Source organism: Neovison vison, chromosome 4 (genome assembly GCF_020171115.1).
Source record: "Neovison vison isolate M4711 chromosome 4, ASM_NN_V1, whole genome shotgun sequence".
NCBI lineage: Eukaryota > Metazoa > Chordata > Mammalia > Carnivora > Mustelidae > Neogale > Neogale vison.
The window spans coordinates 57999889-58021229 of NC_058094.1; positions in this window are offsets into that span (position 1 = coordinate 57999889).

The following is a 21341-nucleotide window of genomic DNA, read 5'->3' on the forward strand; positions in this document are numbered from 1 at the left end:
TTTCATGAAAAGAAGTTGCTGGGTGAGTCCTCCAACTAATCCAGTTCCCAGCTCTTAAAACTATCTTTTAGGAAGCCAGCATGGAGAGGGACAAATTGTTCCACCCGGCCTTGCCCAAATTGTAGATTCATGAGCATACTGATTGTTGATATTTTAAGACATTCCATTTTTGGATAATTTGAAAGACAGCAATACATAAGTAGAACAGACAGTATAGAAGATGAAGTAACATGAAAAAGACAACTCAGGGGCACCTGTGTGGCTCAGTGGGTTAAGCCACTGCCTTCTGCTCAGGTCATGGTCTTAGAGTCCTGGGATCGAGCCCCGCATAGGGCTGTCTGCTCAGCAGGGAGCCTGCTTCCCCCTCTCTCTCTGCCTGCTGCTCTGCCTACTTGTGATCTTTCTCTGTGTGTCAAATAAATAAATAAAATCTTTTTTAAAAAAAAGACAAATTCAATAAATTCCCTTAGAAGAGAGAGTTTAAAAAATATGAATTTAATCATAAGAGAGAAAATTATAACTTTGATAGAATGATATAGAAAATCTGACTTATGAAAAGTAGGAATTTGGGAAAAGAAACATGACTTAGTCTTGTTTCTACATGAATGTGGCCATGAATTGAATATTTTTCTAGAACTTTCTTCATTTTATAAGTCATATACATTTCAGAAGGCAGTACATCTACTATTGTATATATATGAAGAAAAACACAGAAACATGATACAGAAACATTATTATATTTCTATATATCTGTTACATTAAGTTACAAAAGATATGGAAAATCTGATTAAAAAATAAAGTTGAATGAAGTGATATATATGATGTCTTATTCTTTCCAAAAACTCCTGAGTTATTTTATAAAAATTAATATTGCTTAAGATTAAAAAATTAAAAATTGCTGAATGTAAGAGAAAAATTATAAGCATCATTCTCTAAAAACGTTATTAAACATTGAATTTCAATGCTACAGAATACTTCGTGAAAACCCCCTTTATCCAACACTGCCACAACCACACAGCATAAATATCCTCTAAAACATACTTTCACATCTGAATATTTATTTGATCCAAAAAAAAAAAAAAAAAAATGAGAGGCAACCGGGTGGTTCAGTCATTTAGCGTCTGCCTTCCGCTCAAGGCATGATCCCAGAGTCCTGGAATCAAGCTCCACATCGGGCTCCCTGCTGGCTGGGAAGTCTGCTTCTCCCTCTCTCACTCCCCCTGCTTGTGTTCTTTCTCTCACTGTGTCTCTCTCTGGCAAATACATAAATAAAATCTATAAAAAAATTAAAGTAATAGAATTTGGAAGAAAATGTATATCAAAATTTTGAGGAAAAATGCAAGGTTGTACTTACATACAGATAAATAACTTTAACAGCTTACTTTAAAAATAGAACATTAAAATGTATAATAAAAATTTAAGTACTTTCATTTCTATTTAAAATGTATTCTGGGGGCGCCTGGGTGGCTCAGTGGGTTAAAGCCTCTGCTTTACACTCAGGTCCTGATCCCAGGTTCCTGGGTTCAGGCCCTGCGTCTTAGATCCCAGGATCCCAGGTTCCTGGGATCAGGCCCTGCGTCTGGCTCTCTGCTCAGCAGAGGCCTGCTTCCTCCTCTCTCTCTGTCTCCCTCTCTGCCTGCTTGGGATCTCTGTCAAATAAATTAATAAAATCTTTCAAATAAATAAATAAATAAATAAAATGTATTCTGTGTATTTTAATTTTCTTTTGAAATGATTTAAGAATAATGATACATGACAGTAAATGAATATTCAGTTTCTGAGGTTTAAAACTGAAGAATTGAGTAAATCTGAAAAAATAGTAGAAATGAAAAAATTGAAAAATAAATATATATATATTTTTCCAATTTATTTATTTTCAGAAAAACAGTATTCATTATTTTTTCACCAAACCCAGTGCTCCATGCAAACCGTGCCTTCTATAATACCCATCGCCTGGTACCCCAACTTCCCACCTGCCCCACCACTTCAAACCCCACAGATTGTTTTTCAGAGTCCATAGTCTCTCATGATTCACTTCCCCTTCCAATTTCCCCCAACTCCCTTCTCCTCTCTAACTCCCCATGTCCTCCATGCTATTTGTTATGCTCCACAAATAAGTGAAACCATATGATAATTGACTCTCTCTGCTTGACTTATTTCACTCAGCATAATCTCTTCGAGTCCCGTCCATGTTGCTACAAAATTTGGGTATTCATCCTTTCTGATGGAGGCATAATACTCCATAGTGTATATGGACCACATCTTCCTTATCCATTCATCCGTTGAAGGGCATCTTGGTTCTTTCCATAGTTTGGCATCATCATTAGCCCTCAGGGAGATTCAAATTAAAACCACATTGAGATATCACCTTACACCAGTTAGAATGGCCAAAATTAACAAAACAGGAAACAACATGTGTTGGAGAGGATGTGGAGAAAGGGGAACCCTCTTACACTGTTGGTGGGAATGCAAGTTGGTGCAGTCTCTTTGGAGAACAGTGTGGAGATTCCTTAAGAAATTAAAAATAGAGCTTCCCTATGACCCTGCAATTGCACTGCTGGGTATTTACCCCAAAGACACAGATGTCGTGAAAAGAAGGGCCATCTGTACCCCAATGTTTATAGCAGCAATGGCCACGGTCGCCAAACTATGGAAAGAAAAATAAATATATTAACCAAAAAAAGTAATTCCCAATCTGATCTTAAAACAATAAACTAACATAATTGATGTCAAATTATTTTGAAAATGAGAGAAAACATATATTATAGACTAGAAATATAAACTTTGCATTTCAGAAATGTTTTATTTAGTATTATAGGTTCCCTATGCATCAGTCTTCGGAATTCAGAGTATTTCTTAAGAACAGCAGTATGTGTAAGGTTCCTTCTGCCCCTAATTCCCACCACCCCCCTCCAGACCTATGGAAAACCAAAATCACCTCTGGTTTCTTATTTCTTATTCCTTGATAGCTCCCCTCTATTTAGCCCTAACACAAAATCAAAATAATAACGTTTTTCTATCATGTTCCTGTGTTTTTCTTCATTTATATATACATAGTAGTAGATGTATACTGCCTTCTTCTGAAACAGAAGTGACCAAATTTTGCGGAGATAGTTGCAGACTCTTAGTTGGTTGTTGTTTTGTTTTGAGACTTTCTATCTTCTCTGCTCTCTGGAAATGTAGGAAATGTATTCCTTTGGTCCTTTGTGCTTCCACAGCTCTCTGATAGCCTTTATATAAACTGGTTATAATATATCATTTTTTTCCTCATTTTTATTAGTGGGAGGATTGGCTTGCCAGGGTCTACATCATTTTGCTTGAGAGTGAAAGCTCTCTCTTGTTTTAAAATTACCCAATCTTCTGTTTCACATAACTGCAGTGTTGATCTTAAAGTAACTTGATAATAGTGCGAGAAAAAGAAGAAAGAGCACTCAAATGTTAAAGTGGGTTTTTTAGCTCAATTGTGCTACACACAAATTTTTTTCCTGTCTCAAGTTATAAAGTTCTAATGCCCACTGGTTTTGGCAAAATAATTGGTTTCAAGTGGCACTATTTCTATGCTAGCGTAAGTGCAGCTTAGATGCTAATGCCATTTCTGTTTACAAACTTAAGACTAAGTTGTCTGTTGGAAGAATCCTTATTCCATATAACTAATAGCACTTCCATCTGGTTTGCAGAATATCTCCACCTTAAAACCACTGAACTTCTATGAGTCAAGATGAAGCATGTCTGTGGGTAGCTACAGCACCTTCAGGAATCAGTCTGGGTAATTTGTTTCCTCTTCTCTCTTCTTTGTACACCTAGAGCTGCCAGTTTCATAATCACATATTGTGACTTACTTATCTTCTCTTTTACCTTTTAGTTATGGCAAAAGAAAAGAAGAAGAACATAAAGCATAAGACATTTCCATCATGTGCACATAAAGAAGCTCAAGAACGTCCAGCAGTGTGTGGCATGAGTTTTGAAAAAAATGAAATTTTTTTTCAAAAGTACTTTGTAGTACAACCTATAAAGCTGGGAGATTCAAGATCAATGCTAAGCCCAACATAAAGCCAGAGGATAATGAAAATAAACAAAGAAGAATAAAGATTTAAAATTTCTTCCCCAAACAAGTATGAAACAAAGGTGAATTGTTGCATAGTATAAGGTAGGCAGAAATGAATCATATGTTCCATTTCCCAAGAATAAGATAAAATGACATTTAAAGTATTTTAAAATGGCACATTGTGCATTGACTTTGAAGATATTATTCCAAAGTTCTAATAATAGAGCATAATCCATTTCATTTAGACTTCAGTTAAATGTGTTTTTGATGTAATAATACATTAACATAATATTCTAATATTTTAAATTATGACTTCAGGTCATGACTAATTAATCTATGGGGTTTTATTAGACTCTTTTAAACCCTAGAAATAGTTGGTAAAAAGAAAAATGATGTTTTAATGACTATTTTAAAGCAGTTTAGTCTTTAAAAAGGAAATCTGGCTCTAAAAGTTCAAAATTGAAATTAAAGCATGATTTAATGCTTAACTTCTTCCATTTGTTTGGACTAAGAACTGATAGGGACAGCTAAATAAAGGGGTGCAAAGAGGCTTATTTATATAGTAACACAACTTTTATATTGATAATTTTTTCTGTATTTTGGGAGTCATGAAAGGATGAAAGAGTTTTTCATTTTTCTGGACCATAGAACTTTGCCATCTCTACCTGGAAATACTTTTGTATATCCTGATGCCTAATGAATATTGACAATACTGAATTCTTTCAATTAAGAATCACAAACAAGAGTTATGTTTTTCTAGAATCAGTTTACTTGATACAAAACATGACTATATTTGAAACCAAAATTTCCACCTACAAATTTCCCAAATGAATGACTACAATTAGTAGACCTAAGTACAGAGTATTCTTCCTTGAGAAGAAAATCCTAGACCACAGACTAATTATACAAAAAGATACCAGACTCCAACATCATTTAGCTAACCCCATAATAGAAATAAGTCAGATAAAATTGCAAGGAGGACAGCCTGTGATTTTCCAGGAAATGTCAAAATCTTGATGGAATTTATTCACTTACTCATTCTTTCATAAATCAAGTGATAATTCATGAAGTTTTCCAGTTTATCTATAGCTTGGATTTTTATACCAACCTAGGTCTTAGTGATTAGTATTAAATTAAGTCCAGATAGATTTCAAATGCCATTTTGAATTATGTACCCACTAATGTGCCAGTTCAGAAGTTGGCAAACTAGAACCTGAGAGCAAAACCCAGCCCGCCGTTTGCTTTTATATGACTTGTGATCTAAGGGTGGTTTTTATATCTTTAAATGGCTGAATAATACCAAAAGAATAATTAGATTTTGTGACAAATAAAAATTAGACTAATACCAAATTTCAGAGTCCATCTTAAAGTTTATTTGGAGCACAGAATTAAAGCAGAAATTGTGAAGAGCCTGAGAATTTACCTTATTTACTGATACATGTTAAGATAATAAAATTTTGGACCTATAGAGTTGAATAAAATAGATTGTGAAAAGAAAATATGCCTCTATCTTTTAATAGGCCTATCAGAAAATTATAAATTACACATATATGCCACATTATATTTCTATTGGACAGAACTGCTTTGCTGATTGGTCTTACTAATGATCTACCAGAGAAGTACGAATAAGTGTTTCATGTTTCTTTTAATAGGATTAACTGATCAATACAACAGAATAATTTTCAGATCCTACAAGAGATTGGAGTTACTTGTACCAAAAGTAACATAGAGTATGACAAACTAATAAGTGATGATTTCAGGAATATAAGATCCATCCAACTCAAAGCCCCCACTGGTCTGAATTTTCCATTTTTTTTTTTAAGAATTGACAATATTGCAAGATTAAATGGTTTTGCAAAAGATGAGTGTAGAGACTTTAGACAGTTCACAACTAGCTATCCAACCAAAATATCTATTTATATTATTATTGCTTTGTAAGCTGCAGAACAATTTGTTCACAGACTCCAAAATTCAATCTTTACAGTGATAAAATTTAGGTTGTGCGTCCTGAATTTCTGTTCCCTTAGGTTTCCCCCCACATTCCTTCCATCCCAGCCTCATGATAGCATAAGAAAACCATGTAACTTAACTTGAAAATAAGAATGTGAAGACACAGTTAAGCCAGAGTTCACATTCTGAAGTTTTCACCAGTGCTTTGTTGTCATATAATCAATGGCTATTTTTTTTTTCATTTGAAATATAAAATTCAGTACTGAATATTTTTGAGAATAGTTCTCAAATTATATATTAACATGTAAACTTGAAAATAAGCATATGGGAGCGCCTGGGTGACTCAGTGTGTTAAGCATCTAACTCTTGGTTTAAGCTCAGGTCTAATGTCATGAACTGAGATCAAGCCTGTGCAGAGTCTGCTTGAGTTTCTCTCTCTCCCTCTCCCTCTGCCACTCCCCTCCTTCTGTTCTCTCTCTCTCTCTCAAATAAATAAAAATATCTTTAAAAAGAAGCATATGTGATTTATTATTCTCCATAAGTAAATATATATTTCCTAACTTTTAAAACATCCACACATAATTTTGTATTAATTTGAACCATACAAAATTGCCAATTATGAAAATGGTCATTGCACATAGTTCAACATGATAGATTAAGAAAATGTAAATAATGGGTATAATAGTTGTTTCTGTTAAATTTCTACAAACAGTATTACTTCTACTAGTATCATATCCCGGGTTAAAACCAACACCAGACAGAGGTATTTAGAAGAGAAATAGCTATATAGTAGGGAAGTTGGACCTGAATTATCTGAGAAAATCTTTCAGTTATGCAGAAGAGAAGTTCAAAGTGGCTCATTAATGATCTTCTGAGGAGCAGCTGCTAGATTTGGTTTAAGATTTCCTATTGTAGAACAACTTCCAACAGCGAGATTACATAGCCTCAGGAATTAGCTATTGAGCCAAGGGGATGTAAAGTCAACTTCTCCACTCATGCTATGAAATCAAATCTCAGGTTATCAGCTGATTTATTGATAACCATCTTCAATGCTGCAACTTTCTAGATCAATGCCAATATATGACGTTTCAGACTGTGGGAGAGATTTTTGTTTTAAGAGATAGTTATATGCATCTGTCAAACTAGCCTTCCAAAAAACAGGAGGGATTTTCTTTTGGATATTATTTGGAAGCCTGAAAAACAGGTATATGTGTTTAAAAACAACCGTAATTCTTACTTTGAACTGTTAATTCATCCAATATCTATTAACACATCTTAACAATTACACTAGATACTAGGAATAAAGAGATTACTTAAATCCTAGTCGGTCCTACAGAACTCACAGTTTAATTCTGGAGAAAAGCCTGTGAACAGTATATAGGTGTTAGTTTAAGTCACAGATGTGAATATATTTTCTATTTGCCAACCAAGTTCTTCTATTTTTTAAAAAAATGTATACATATATATGTGTATATATATATATATATATATATATATATATATAACTTTATTTATATATTTCAGAGAGAGAGCACATGAGCAGGGGAAGGGAAAGGGAGAAGCAGACTTCCTTCTGAACAGGAGCCCCATGGTGGGGGTTGATCCCAGGGCCCTGAGATCATGACCTGAGCTGAATGCAGAGGCTTAATTGACTGAGCCACCCACTTAATTGACTGTTGCATCTGGCAACAAAGAACAAAGTTCTTAAGAAATTTTTTAAATGCCCCTTTTTTATTCTACAATAGAGGTTATAAGTGTTGTTTTTTCTGTTTGTCATGTCTAGAAGAAGCTAGAATAAGAACTAAGAATACAAAGATGTGGGCCAAATTATTGTGGTAGTAATATAGATAATGCAATATGGGTGTATATTTTAAGAGTTTAAGAGGTACTACACAACAAAGTACACTAATATTTTTGAACTACACATTTTTATTTGGGTGTCTTTTGTTTTCATGATCATATAGCCAAAAGGTAAATCATATCAGTTAAGAATCCAAAAACCTAATACTGGGAAAGAAATTATATATTTTCTAACCAATGTAGAATTTTCTCTTTTTTACCTGTATATGGAGCTATGGTAAGAGTAGTAAAATGCAAGCAGCAATATGATTGGGAGGAATGAAGGCGAGTGAGAGCTGTTGTTTTATGGATTTTGGTGGCATTTTTGTTTGCTTGTTCGTTTGGGGGGATTGTTTTGTTCTGAGGTCTGTTTGTTTTTTGTTTTTTTTTAATGAATTCTGCGGGTCGCTGATCAAGTTTATCAATAAAGATTTTGAAAACTACTGATGGCAGCAAAATTTGCCACTAACACCTTGATCTGAAGACTAGTGAGTTTGTGCTTAGATGATTCCTTTATTCTGTGTATACCAAGATCTCTCTGGAATGTCAGATTCAGAGTACTCACAATTTTATGACAAATTTATAGCTGTTTCTTCCCGTTATTTCTTAGCTTCTTCATCATAAACTGCTTGAGTATCTTTGTTGAAATTGAACAGTTTTATCACCCCATTCCATTTAATAGTTTTGAGCAAAAAATGGACAAAACAATTTGGGGAAAATAACTAATCTTTTGCTATAATCATAAATGGAATAAAGCCAAACCACTTTAAGGCTGATAGTTTTCAAAGTTAAGTGTTGTAAGAAAGATGACAAACTAATTGACATCTTTTCACTTTTAGAAATCCTCCTGAAGAACTAAAGCTGAGCTACTTCTAATCAGCTTTCTGTTGTGTTGAAATTTATAATTGCTAATATCTTCTGTACTTGAGAATTAGTACAAAAAAGTGTGCTATGAGAAGTTCTAAGAATATAAGACATTAAAATTGCTTTAGAGTCTTTGATCTCACAAGCAAAATGGTATATCTTAATGAGCAGGTGTTTCTTAAAGATATATTTTTTTAAAAGCTTGAAAATAGAAATTTTAAAGTTGTTTCCATTTTGACACGATAATCTAAAAATTAGAAAATACATTTAAAAGTCGCTATGGTAGGGGTGCCTGGGTGGCTCAGTGGGTTAAAGCCTCTGCCTTTGGCTCAGGTCATGATCCCAGGGTCCTGGGATCAAGTCCCACATTGGGCTCTCTCTGCTCAGCGGGGAGCCTGCTTCCTCCTCTCTCTCTCTCTCTCTCTCTCTCTGCCTGCCTCTCTGCCTACTTGTGATCTCTGTCAAATAAATACTAAAATCTTAAAAAAAAAAAAAGAAAAGTTGCTATGGTCTTTGAATTTAACCAGGAGAATTGGTGTAGTTTAAAAAATATAAAACTTCACAACTGCTGGATAATGGGCTTGAACTTCGTGTTATATGTCAGTCAACTTTCTAAGGTTTACAGACATTTTCTTTTTGTTTTTAGGTGACAACATCAGTCATGTATTGTTTATTAGATTGTGGGCAATTTAGGAACTTGAAACATCTTACTTTGAAAGTTAAAGAAACTGACTACTTCTAATTAGTTGACTTTTATTCTATTAGTTCTAAATATAGATGAGATGATATTTTAATCTTTTATTTTTTAGATGCCTATTTATATGCCACCTTTTCCCTAAAATCTTCCCAAGCTCCCTTACTCAAGTTACTGTTACTTAATTTTCCATAAATCCTTCTTAAAATATTACCATGTGACACCTTGCTAAGAACCAAGGATGTAAACAGGAGAAACTCAAAGTCCCCCACCCTCCCATAGGAAAGTACTTGTATTTTCTTTTGACATTCAAATTATTCTGTGTTTCCCATTAGTGTCTAACAAAGAGCTCTTGTTTTATTCATCCCTTTCTACCCAGCACCCAGGTGAATGCTCAACTCATAGATATAGTTGATGAATGGAATTCTTGAAGTATATCCTTTGTCATAAAAATTTAATATCTTTTGCTTATTAAAGAAGATCACCCTATTTTTCATGACTAAAATGGTTTTCTAATATGAGAGATTCGATGTAATCAGTATAAGAAAGAATGATACAGAGGAAAAATAGGAAATCTGGCTGCCAACCTCTAAGTCTTGTAATGTAAACCATGGCTGTCTCTTCACACTATATACTCACACCTCACTCAGAATCTAGCTCACAGGGAATACTGACGCAATTAGCAGTTCAGTCAGTTAATTGAAAAAGTGGGAGAATTATTAGTGGACATGATGCTCCATTCATTAGTTGATGTGTGATTTGGCATCTTTTGTTCCAACTCTACATCACTATTTTACTCTCTGGAAAATAGAATTAATCTTTACAAGGCTGGGTGTGAAGATTACAAGGAAGAAAGGTTTTGTTAAATGATTACATTAATATTACTTATGACCTTTGTTTTGTTTTGCATTGCCTTATACTAAGAGAGAAACCAAACAAAATAAATGCTTCTAACTTCTCTATCACATATTTTTTTAAAAAGATTTTATTTATTTGAGAGAGAGAGAGAGCAGGAAAGAGCAGGACAGGTGAGAGTGGCAGAGAGAGAAACAGGCTCCCAGCTGAGCAGGAAGTCTGATGCGGGTTTTGATCCTGCGCAAGACCCTGGGATCATGACCTGAGCCAAAGGCGGATGCTTAGCCACTTAACCCATTGAGCCACCCAGGTGCTCCTCTCCATCACATATTTTATTGGTGTCACAAGATATACAGAGTTTCTTCTCTGTCTTTTTTTCTGTTGTATTATTGGTCTTGCTGAACCTCTGCCACTCAAATTATAGTTTTGAATACTGATAGTGTTTCAAAGTGAAAAACATCCAAAAGAATTTTCAACTTTAAGTCAGTGTAGGGCTTGGTAAACCCAAAAACATTTTTGGTCGATTTTTCTTAACTGGGAATAATGGAATTCTCAATAATTTTTTAAAAATGCAAAAATTTTAGTTTCATTATCATTTCACAATTTTTATCCATATGTTGAAATATATCACCATAAACTGTCTGTTATATGAGAAAGTAATTATCTATTCACTGATTTGCTCTTCTTTTTAATGCTATATAAAATCTGGTCTTCATTAGTGTAGGCATGATCTAAGGTTATCATCATAATTCTTTATTGACCTTGAAAAAAATCATGTACGTGCTTGTCCCAAGTTTCCCTGTTCCATAAGTTATAAAATATGAGTGTTCTAGCCTAAGCCTGAATATCAATCCTAGACATGTTTTATGTCTTTACCTCCCCTCTTTGCCAAATAGATACATGAATGTTCACAGAGATAATTATAAGTTTAACATCACAAGAAGTTTCCAATATTTAGTACTATTTGTTTTTTACTATGAGAAGTCCGAGGAGACCCTCAACATTTACTAAATAAAAATTTAAGATTTATACATATCAAAAATACAATATATGGAGTGTCTAATAAGTCTTCTTAGTTAAATTATAGTTAGCAAATATAAATAGCAAAAGGCCTTAATTCTATGTGCAATGTCTATTTTTAGTTGAGAGGCTAGTGATAAAGCAGCAGTCTTTCTAATGCCTGAACAATACTTTTCCATATGAAGATAACTTAAAAGTTTCTGATACTGTAAGGAAAAGGCAATCTTTTCTTAATGAGCATGTGTGGATTATTGACAATTTAAAACAAATTTTATCTACTTCATATTCTAGCAAATAAGTCTTACTTTTCTAGTGCCAGATTTTATTAAAGAATATTAGGATAGTATACACAAATTAAAAAATTACACTGAAAATAACAAAAATCTGTCAAGGTTAGTAAAGCAATTAGACTGAACATTCCAAAAGTCCACCAATGATCTTAGAAAACCGAATTTTTTTTTTAAGATTTTATTTATTTATTTGACAGACACAGATCTCAAGTAGGCAGAGAGGCAGGCAGAGAGAGAGAGGAGGAAGCAGGCTCCCCACTGAGCAGAGAGCCCAACATGGGGCTTGAACCCAGGAACCCAGGACCATGACCTGAGCCTCAGGCAGAGGCTTTAACCCACTGAGCCACCCAGGCGCCCCAGAATCAAATCTTTTTAAGATAAATTTTTATTGGTTGAAAAACTCAGTAATAAACAACCCTGTGAACTGAAGCCATTTTGAATATGCAGAGAGAGAATATTTGCAGTTAATCTTATGTCTGTTTTGAACTTTTTGAATGACATAATAGAAGCTCAGATTTTAACATGACACTTTCAAGGCTCCTTATTTCTGGCTTCATACAACAAATTCAACCAAACCATTCCTTTATTCATGTATCTTTATTTCTGAGATGATCCTGGCAAAAGCTCTCTGTGGTGCAATTCTAAAGGTTCAAGTTAAATTAACCATGTAATGTAAATAGTTCCCTTCAGAACAGATTAAAGTCCCTCTGAACTAAAAACTTTGAACTAAAAATTTTGCCAAATTTACTCACCTTTTGTTTAACAAATATTTGTTGAGTGCTGGGCACTGTTCTGCACACTAGAAAGCTAATAGAGAACAAAATACATAAAAAAATCTCTGCCCTCATGGGGCTTATATTTTAGTGGAGGACATAGAGAGCAAAGAAATAAGTAAGCATTCATAGGTTATGTTAGATAGTGATAAATGACAGAAAGAAAAATAAAGCAGGGAAGGGGAATAGGTAGTATCAGATATATTTGTGAAACTTCAGTGTTTAGAGGAAGACTCACTGAAATTTTAACATTAAAGTAAAGACTACCATTTGACTTTTTGGAGGAAGAGAAGACCAAGAGAGAGAAGAGCAAGTGCTGAGGTCCAAAGCAGATGTGTGTCCAACAAGTAAGATCAGCAAGATGGTCAGTGTAGCCTACATGGAAAGAAGAGAGGACATTAGTAGGAGTTAGAAGTTGGGAAAGTAAGATGATAGAAAGGTGTGTGGAAGTTTAAGATCATTGTCAAATGTTTTTTTAAATTTTACTTAAGATAGGTAGAAGTCATTCAAGAGTTTTATGCAAGACCAATGTGATCATAAATTTAAACAAGATTCTTTGCATGATGTGGTGCAACTGGAATGAAGGAAAACAAGAAAGAATACTAGGTAGGTGGTTATGGAAATAATACATAGGGAGAGAACAATGGCTCAGGCGAGGGTGGGACCAAAACCAAAAGGATTTGAGGAATGACTGAATGGAGAATATGAGGGAAAAAGAAGTGCTATGGACTTCATACAATAGAATGAGAATACAAGTAAATGGATCAAGCAAATGGAAAATAGAATGCCATCCACTGAGATGGAAAAGAATATGAATCAATCTCTAATTTCTTGACAAACATATTTAAACTGTAAGTTTCCTTTTATTTTTTAATGTTTTAAAAAGATTTGATTTATTTATTTGACACAGAGAGAGTGAGAGAGTATAAGCAGGGGGAGCAGCAGAGGGAGAGGGAGAAGACTCCCTGCTAAGCAAGGAGTCCCATGAAGGACTATCCCAGGACCCTGGGATCATGACCTGAGTCGAAGGCAGACACTGAACCACCCAGGTGCTCCCATAAGTCTCCTTATAAATACTGCTCTAGTCTCACAATATTTGATATGTACTCTTCTAAAGATAATTCTTTTCTAAGTATTTCATATTTTTTCTTATGGCTTCATTTTTAACCAAAATAGTTACTTAATACTGTGTTGTCTAATTTCCAAGTGATCGGATTTTTTCAAATTTTCTTTGGTTATTGATTTTCAATTTCACTGAGTTTTGGTGAGAAGAACATAATATGGTGTTGATTTTTCAAAATGTATTAAAGGTTATTTTTGCCTTAGCATATGAAAAGTTTTGTTAATGCTTGAAAGAAGTATGTGTTCTTGGTATTCTGGATATAAAGTTTTAAAATCATGTTATTCAGATGTCTCTTTATTTGTACTTTGTTGGCCTTATCTATCAACTTTTGAAAAGGTATATTAAACTCTTTAGCTAGGACTTCTAACTTACCTGTTTATCCCTTTAATTCAGTCAGTCACATTCAATATACTCAGAGGCATTAACAGACTATTTCATTTATCTACATAGTTCCCTGTTTTGAGTCCCTTGAAGGCAGAGACTGTGTCAGTCACTGTAACATTTGAAACAAGGAATACAGGGCCCAGATATAGAAAACCCTAAACTCATCTTTGCTGAATCAATGAACAAGTGTCTATTAATTTTAGAATATTTTCCCATGAGAGTTATATACTTTAACTGGTGCAGCTGCATATTTTCCCTAGTGTCATTGTAATTGTGTAAAATATGCCTGTGCAGGCACTGTGCAGACAGGATGGAGCTAACTGGTTTATAGGATGATTTAATCTGTAGGTATATTTTCATGATCTAAAAAACCAAGTTGGATGATTTTAGGTAATCATTTTCTTCTGTTTAGGTTAGACCTGCAGAACAAGAAGATAAATGTTTTCATAAAAATTCTGGAATCTGCACATTAATTTGACTATTTACTATTTGTAACCCTCTTACAAATTAAGATTTTTAAAATTTTTGGTGTTAATTACCTTCCATCCATATAATATTCAAAGATAAATTCAATTACAGCAGTTCACAGATACATTTTTTTATGATCCTAAACAAAGCATGGACATGATTCTCAATTATTTATTGAATAACCACTATGCATTCTTGTGCATCCCACAATCTAAGATGAACAGAAAGAAATTAAGTATGTCGATAACATCTAAATCAACATCAATAACATATAAATATGTCAACTAAAAAGTCAGTAAATATAAATAATATAATGGCAATTGCTAAAAAGAAAATATACTTGGGAATAATAGCATTGGAGAGTTAGAAGGTTGTGGCTACTTTAGAGTGGCCTCTGTGAGAGGATATCCAACTTGAGACCACAATGATGAGAAATAGGAATTCACACAAATAGTTAATGGATAGTATCATAATTTCTCACTGAAAATATTGAAATGTGATCCATTGAATCATTGCTATTTCAAAAAATCAATATTACCAAAAAAGGTTATAGATTTAATACCACTGAATATGTCAAAAAGGGAGGATTTTTTTTTAACCACAAAGCTACTAAAGATATCCATAACTTGAAAAAAACTCCATTTGGGGGGCACTTGTGTGGCTCAGCCAGTTAAGCATCTGGCTTCGGCTTAGGTCATGACCCCAGGGTCCTGGGATCAAGCCCTGCATCGCATCCAGCTCCCTGCTCAGTGGGGAGTTTGCTTCTCCCTCTACCTCTCTCTCTGTGTGAGAAAGTTCAGTCTCTCTATCTCAAACAAATAATAAATATTAAGAAAAAAAAAAAAATTCCAGGGAGAGTCAAGATGGCAGAGGAGTAGCAGACTGAGATAACATCAGGTCACAAGAGTTCAGCTACATAGTTATCAAACCATTCCAAACACTTACAAACCCAACAGGAAACCAAGGAGAAAAAGAGCAACCAAGGAGAAAAAGAGCAGCAATTCTAGAAACAGAAAATCAACCACTTTCTGAAGGGTAGGACCTGCAGAGAAGTGAATCTGAAGCGATGGGAGGAAGGGGCCAGCTCCCAGCAAGTGGTGGATCAACAGAGCACAAAACCTGAACTTTTAGAAGTCTGCTCCACTGAAGGACAGTGCTCTAGAGGCTAAGTGGGGGTGGAGCTTTTGAGGAGACAGTGTGGTCTTAGGTCCCATGGGGTCACAGAAGGATCAGGGGTGTCTGAGTGTAGGAGAGCTCCCAGGTATCAGAGCAGGGAAGCTGACTAGAGAGTCAGAGCCAATGTGTGAGCTCTCAGCTTGGGGTTACCTTATGATGATCACAGTTGGGCCAATGCTTTTTGAGCAGGGACCCCACAAGTGGCAGATCTGGGGAGACCCACCTTTCTCCACCAGAAGAGCAGCATAGCAGGAATCTGCTGGGTTTGGAGACTGCAAAAGGGGCTGTGTGCCAGAGACAGAAACACTCAGTCACAGGCCAGTAAGCTCAGATCATGGCCAGAGAACAGGGAGATGGGAGTGATTGACCACTTTTCTCTGAGGGAGCGCTGAGGAGTGGGGCCCAAGCTCTCAGTTCTCCTGGCTGGAGATTGGGAGGCTGCCATTTTCAATTTCTTCTAATAGATCAAAATATACCCTAAATCTAACACAGAACTTTGTTCTAGTCTCCAGCCTGGGTAAATTCTCTCTGCTTTCTTTTTTGTTTCTTTTTCCAACCAACTTATCAATTCCTTTTATAGAATACTTTTTTTTAAATTTTTCATCTTTACAGTCATAGTCCATCCCTTCATCATGTTTACCCTAATTTTTGTATATACATAATGTATATATATACATAATGTATATATATACATATGGAGGTAGTTTCTTCTAAGAGATGAAAATACATCCCAAATCAAGAGGGTGTCTCTGTTCTATTCACCAGTCTAATATATATATATATATATATTTATATTTATATATATATTTTTTTAATTTAAAAAAAATTTTTTTAAATTCATTTTTATCCCCTTTCTTCTTCCCCTGATTTGGGGTCTCTTCTGATTTGCTTGGTGTACGTTTTTCTGGAGTCTTTGTCACCTTTTTAGTATTTTATTCTCTCATTCATATATTCTTATCTGGATAAAATGACAAGGAAGAAAAAATACCAAAAAAAAGACAGTACCAAAGGCTGGGGACCTAATCAATAACAGACATTGGTAACTTGTCAGATCTAGAGTTCTGAATGACAATTCTCAAGGTGCTAGCTGGACTTGAAAAAGGCATGGAAGATATTAGAGAAATGCTTTCTGGAGAAATAAAAGCCCTTTCCGGAGAAATAAAATAACTAAAATCTAACCAAGTTGAAATTTTAAAAAGCTATTAATGAGGTACAATAAAAAATGGAGGTTCTTACTGCTAGGATAAATGAAGCAGAAGAGAGAATTAGTGATATAGAAGACCAAATGATGGAGAATAAAGAAGCTGAGCAAAAGAGAGACAAACAACTACTGGACCATGAGGGGAGAATTTGAGTGACAAGTGATACAATAAGATGAAACAATATTAGAATAATTGGAATTCCAGAAGAAGAAGAAAGAGAGAGGGGACAGAGGGTATACCAGAGCAAATTACAGTAGAGAATTTCCCTAATATGGAAAAGGGAACAAGCATCAAAATCCAGGAGGTGCAGAGAACACCCCCCCAAAATCAGTAAGAATAGGTCCACACCCTGTCATCTAATAGTAAAACTTACAAGTATTAGTGACAAATAGAAAATCCTGAAAGTAGCTCGGGACAAGAAGTCTGTAGCATACAATGGTAAAAATATTAGATTGGCAGCAGACTTATCCACAGAGACTTAGCAGGTCAGGAAGAACTACCATGATATATATTCAGAGCACTAAATGAGGAAAGCATGCAGCCAAGACTATATATCCAATAAGCTATCCTTGAAAATGGAAGGAGAGATAAAAAGCTTCCAGGACAAACAAAAACTAAAAGAATTTGTAAACAGCAAACCAGCTCTACAGGAAATACTGAAAGGGTCCTCTAAGCAAAGAGAGAGCCTAAAAGTAGTAGACCAGAAAGGAACAGAGACAATATACAGTAATAGTCACCTTACAGGCAATATAATGGCACTAAATTCATATCTTTCAATACTTACCCTGAATATAAATGGGCTAAATGCCCCAATCAAAAGACACAGGGTATCATAATGGATAAAAAACAAAACTCATCAATATGCTGTCTACAAGAAACTCATTTTAGACCCAAAGACACCTCTAGATTTAAAGTGAGGGGGTGGAAAACAATTTACCATGCTAATGGACATCAAAAGAAACCTGGAGTGTCAATCCTTATGTCAGATAAATTAGATTTTAAGCCAAAGACTATAATAAGAGATGAGGAAGGACACTATATCATACTCAAAGGGTCTGTCCAACAAGATCGAACAATCTTAAATATCTATGCAGCCAACTATATAAACCAATTAATAACAAAATCAAAGAAAGACATTGACAATAATACAATAATAGTAGGGGACTTTAACACCCTCCCTCAATGAAATGGACAGATAATCAAGCAAATAAAGGCCTTAAATGACACACTGGACCAGCCAGACATCACAAATATATTCAGAATATTCTGTTCCGAAGGAATGGAATACACATTCTTCTCTAGTGCACATGGACCATTCTCCAGAATAGATCATATCCTGGGTCACAAATCAGGTCTCAACTGATACCAAAAGATTGGGATCATTCCCTGCATATTTTCAGACCACAATGCTCTGAAACTAGAACTCAATCACAAGAAGAAATTTAGAAAGAACCCAATTTCATGGAGCCTAAAGAGCATCCTACTAAAGAAGAATGGGTCAATCAGAAAGTTAAAGAATTAAAAAAATTCATGGAAACAAATGATAACAAAAACACAACAGTTCAAAACCTGTGGGACACAGCAAAGGCAGTCCTGAGAGGAAAGTATATAGTGATACAAGCCTTTCTCAAGAAACAAGGTCTCAAATACACAACCTAACCATACACCTAAAGGAGCTGGAGAAAGAACAGCAAAGAAAGGCTAAACCCAGTAGAAGATGAGAAATAATAAAGATCAGAGCAGAAATCAATGAAATAGAAACAAACAAACAAACAACAACAACAACAAAAACAGTAGAACAAATCAACAAAACTAGGAGCTGGTTCTTTGAAAGAATTAATGATATTGATAAACCCTTAGCCAGACTTATCAAAAAGAAAAGAGAAGGCACCCAAATAACTAAAACCATGAATGAAAGAGGAGAGATCACAACCAACACAAAAGAAATACAAGCAATTATTAGAACATATTATGAGCAACTATACACCAGCAAATTTGACAATCTGGAAGAAATGGATACATTTCTGGAGACATATAAACTACCACAACTGAACCAGGATGAAATAGAAAACCTGAACAGACCCATAACCAGTAAGGAGATTGAAGCAGTCAGTCATCAAAAATCTCCCAACAAACAAGAGTCAAGGGACAGACAGCTTCGCAGGGGAATGCAACCAAAAATTTAAAGAAGATTTAATACCTATTCTGAAACCACTCCAAAAAATACAAATGGAAGTAAAACTTCCAAACTCATTTTATGAGGCCAGCCAGCATCAGCTTGATCCCTAAACCAAACAAAGATCCCACCAAAAAGAAGAATTACAGACCAATACCCTTGATGATGCAAAAATTCTCATGAAAATACTAGCCAATAGGATCCGACAGTACAATGAAAGGATTATTCACCACAACCAAGTGGCATTTATTCCAGGGCTGCAAGGTTGGTTCAACATATGGAAATCAATCAATGTGATACAATACATTAATAAAAGAGAGAACAAGAACCATATGATACCTTCAATAGATGCTGAAAAAGCATTTGACAAAGTACAGCTTCCTTTCCTGATCAAAACTCTTCAAAGGGCAGAGATAGAGGGTACATATCTCAATATCATCAAAGCCATCTATGAAAAACCCACTGCAAATATCATTCTCAATGGAGAAAAACTGAGAACTTTTTTGCTAAGGTCAGGAATATGGCAGGGATATCCATTATCACCACTGCTATCCAACATAGTACTAGAAGTCCTAGCCTCAGCACTCAGACAACAAAAGGAAATTAAAGGCATCCAGATCAGCAAAGAAGAAGTCAAACTCTCACTCTTTGCAGATGATGTTACTTTATGTGGAAAACCCGAAAGACTCCACTCCAAAACTGCTAGAACTTGTACAGGAATTCAGTAAAGTGTCAAGATACAAAATCAATGCACAGAAATCAGTTGCATTTCTCTACACCAACAACAAGACAGAAGAAAGAGAAATTAAGGAATAAATCCCATTTACTGTTGCACCCAAAACCATAAGATACCTAGGAATAAACCTAACCAAAGAGAGAAAGAATCTACTCAGAAAACTATAAAGTACTCATGAAAGAAATGGAGGAAGACACAAAGAAATGGAAAAAGGTTCCATGTTCATGGATTGAAAGAACAAATATTATGAGAATGTCTATGCTACCTAAAGCAATCTACACATTTAATGCAATCCCTATCACAATCCCATCCTTTTTTTTTCAAAGAAATGAAACAAATAATCCTAAAATTATATGGAACCAGAAAAGACCTCAAATAGCCAGAGGAATATTGAAAAAGAAAGCCAAACTTGGTGGCATCACAATGTCAGACTTCAAGTTCTATTACAAAGCTGTCATCCTCAAGACAGTATGGTACTGACACTAACAGACGCATAGATCAATGGAACAGACTAGAAAGCCCAGAAATAGACCCTCAACTCTATGGTCAACTAATCTTCAACAAAGCAGGAAAGAATGTCCAATGGAAAAAAGACAATCTCTTCTACAAATGGTGTTGGGAAAATTGGACAGCCACATGCAGAAAAAAGAAACTGGACCATTTCCTTAAACCACACACAAAAATAGACTAAAAATGGATGAAGGACCCCAATGTGAGAAAGGAATCCGTCAAAATCCTTGAGGAGAACACAGGCAGGAACCTCTTTGACCTCAGCTGCAGCAACTGTTCCCAGAAACATCATGAAGGCAGAGGAAGCAAGGGCAAAAATGAACTCTTGGGACTTCATCAAGATCAAAAGCTTTTGCACAGCAAAGAAAACAGTCAACAAAACTAAGACAACGGGAGAAGATATTTGCAAATCACATCTCTGTTAAAGGGATAGTATCCAAAATCTATGATTGAATTTACCAAACTCAACACCCAAAGAACAAATAATCCAATCGAGAAATGGGCAAAGGACATGAACAGACATTTCTGCAAAGAAGACATCCAGATGACTAACAGACACATGAAAAAGTGCTCCACATCACTCGGCATTAGGGAAATACAAATCAAAACCATAATGAGGTACCACCTCACACCAGTAAGAATGGCGAAAATTAATAAGTCAGGAATCCACTGATGCTGGCAAGGATGTGGAGAAAGGGGAACCCTCCTACACTGTTGGTAAAAATGCAAGCTGGTGCAGCCACGCTGGAGAACAGCATGAATGTTCCTCAAAAAGTTGAAAATAGAGTTACCCTATGACTGGGCAATCGCACTACTGGGTATTTATCCTAAAAATACAAATGTAGTGATCCGAAGAGACAGGTGCATTTGAATGTGTATAGCAGCAATGTCCACAATAGCCAAACTGTGGAAAGAACCTAGATGCCCATCAACAGATGAATAGATAAAGAAGATGTGGTAGATATATACAATAGGATACTATGCAGCCATCAAAAGAAATGAAATTGCCATTTGCAACAATGTGGATGGAACTAGAGGGTATTATGCTGAGCAAAACAAGTCAATCAGAGAAAGACATTTATAATGAGGAATTTCAGAAGCAAAGTGGGGGGGTTGGGGGTTGGGAAGGAAAAAATGAATCAAGATGGGATCGGGAGGGAGATAAACCATAAGAGACTCTTAATCTCACAAACAAACTGAGGGTTTCTGCTGGGAGAGGGGTTTGGAGAGGGTGGT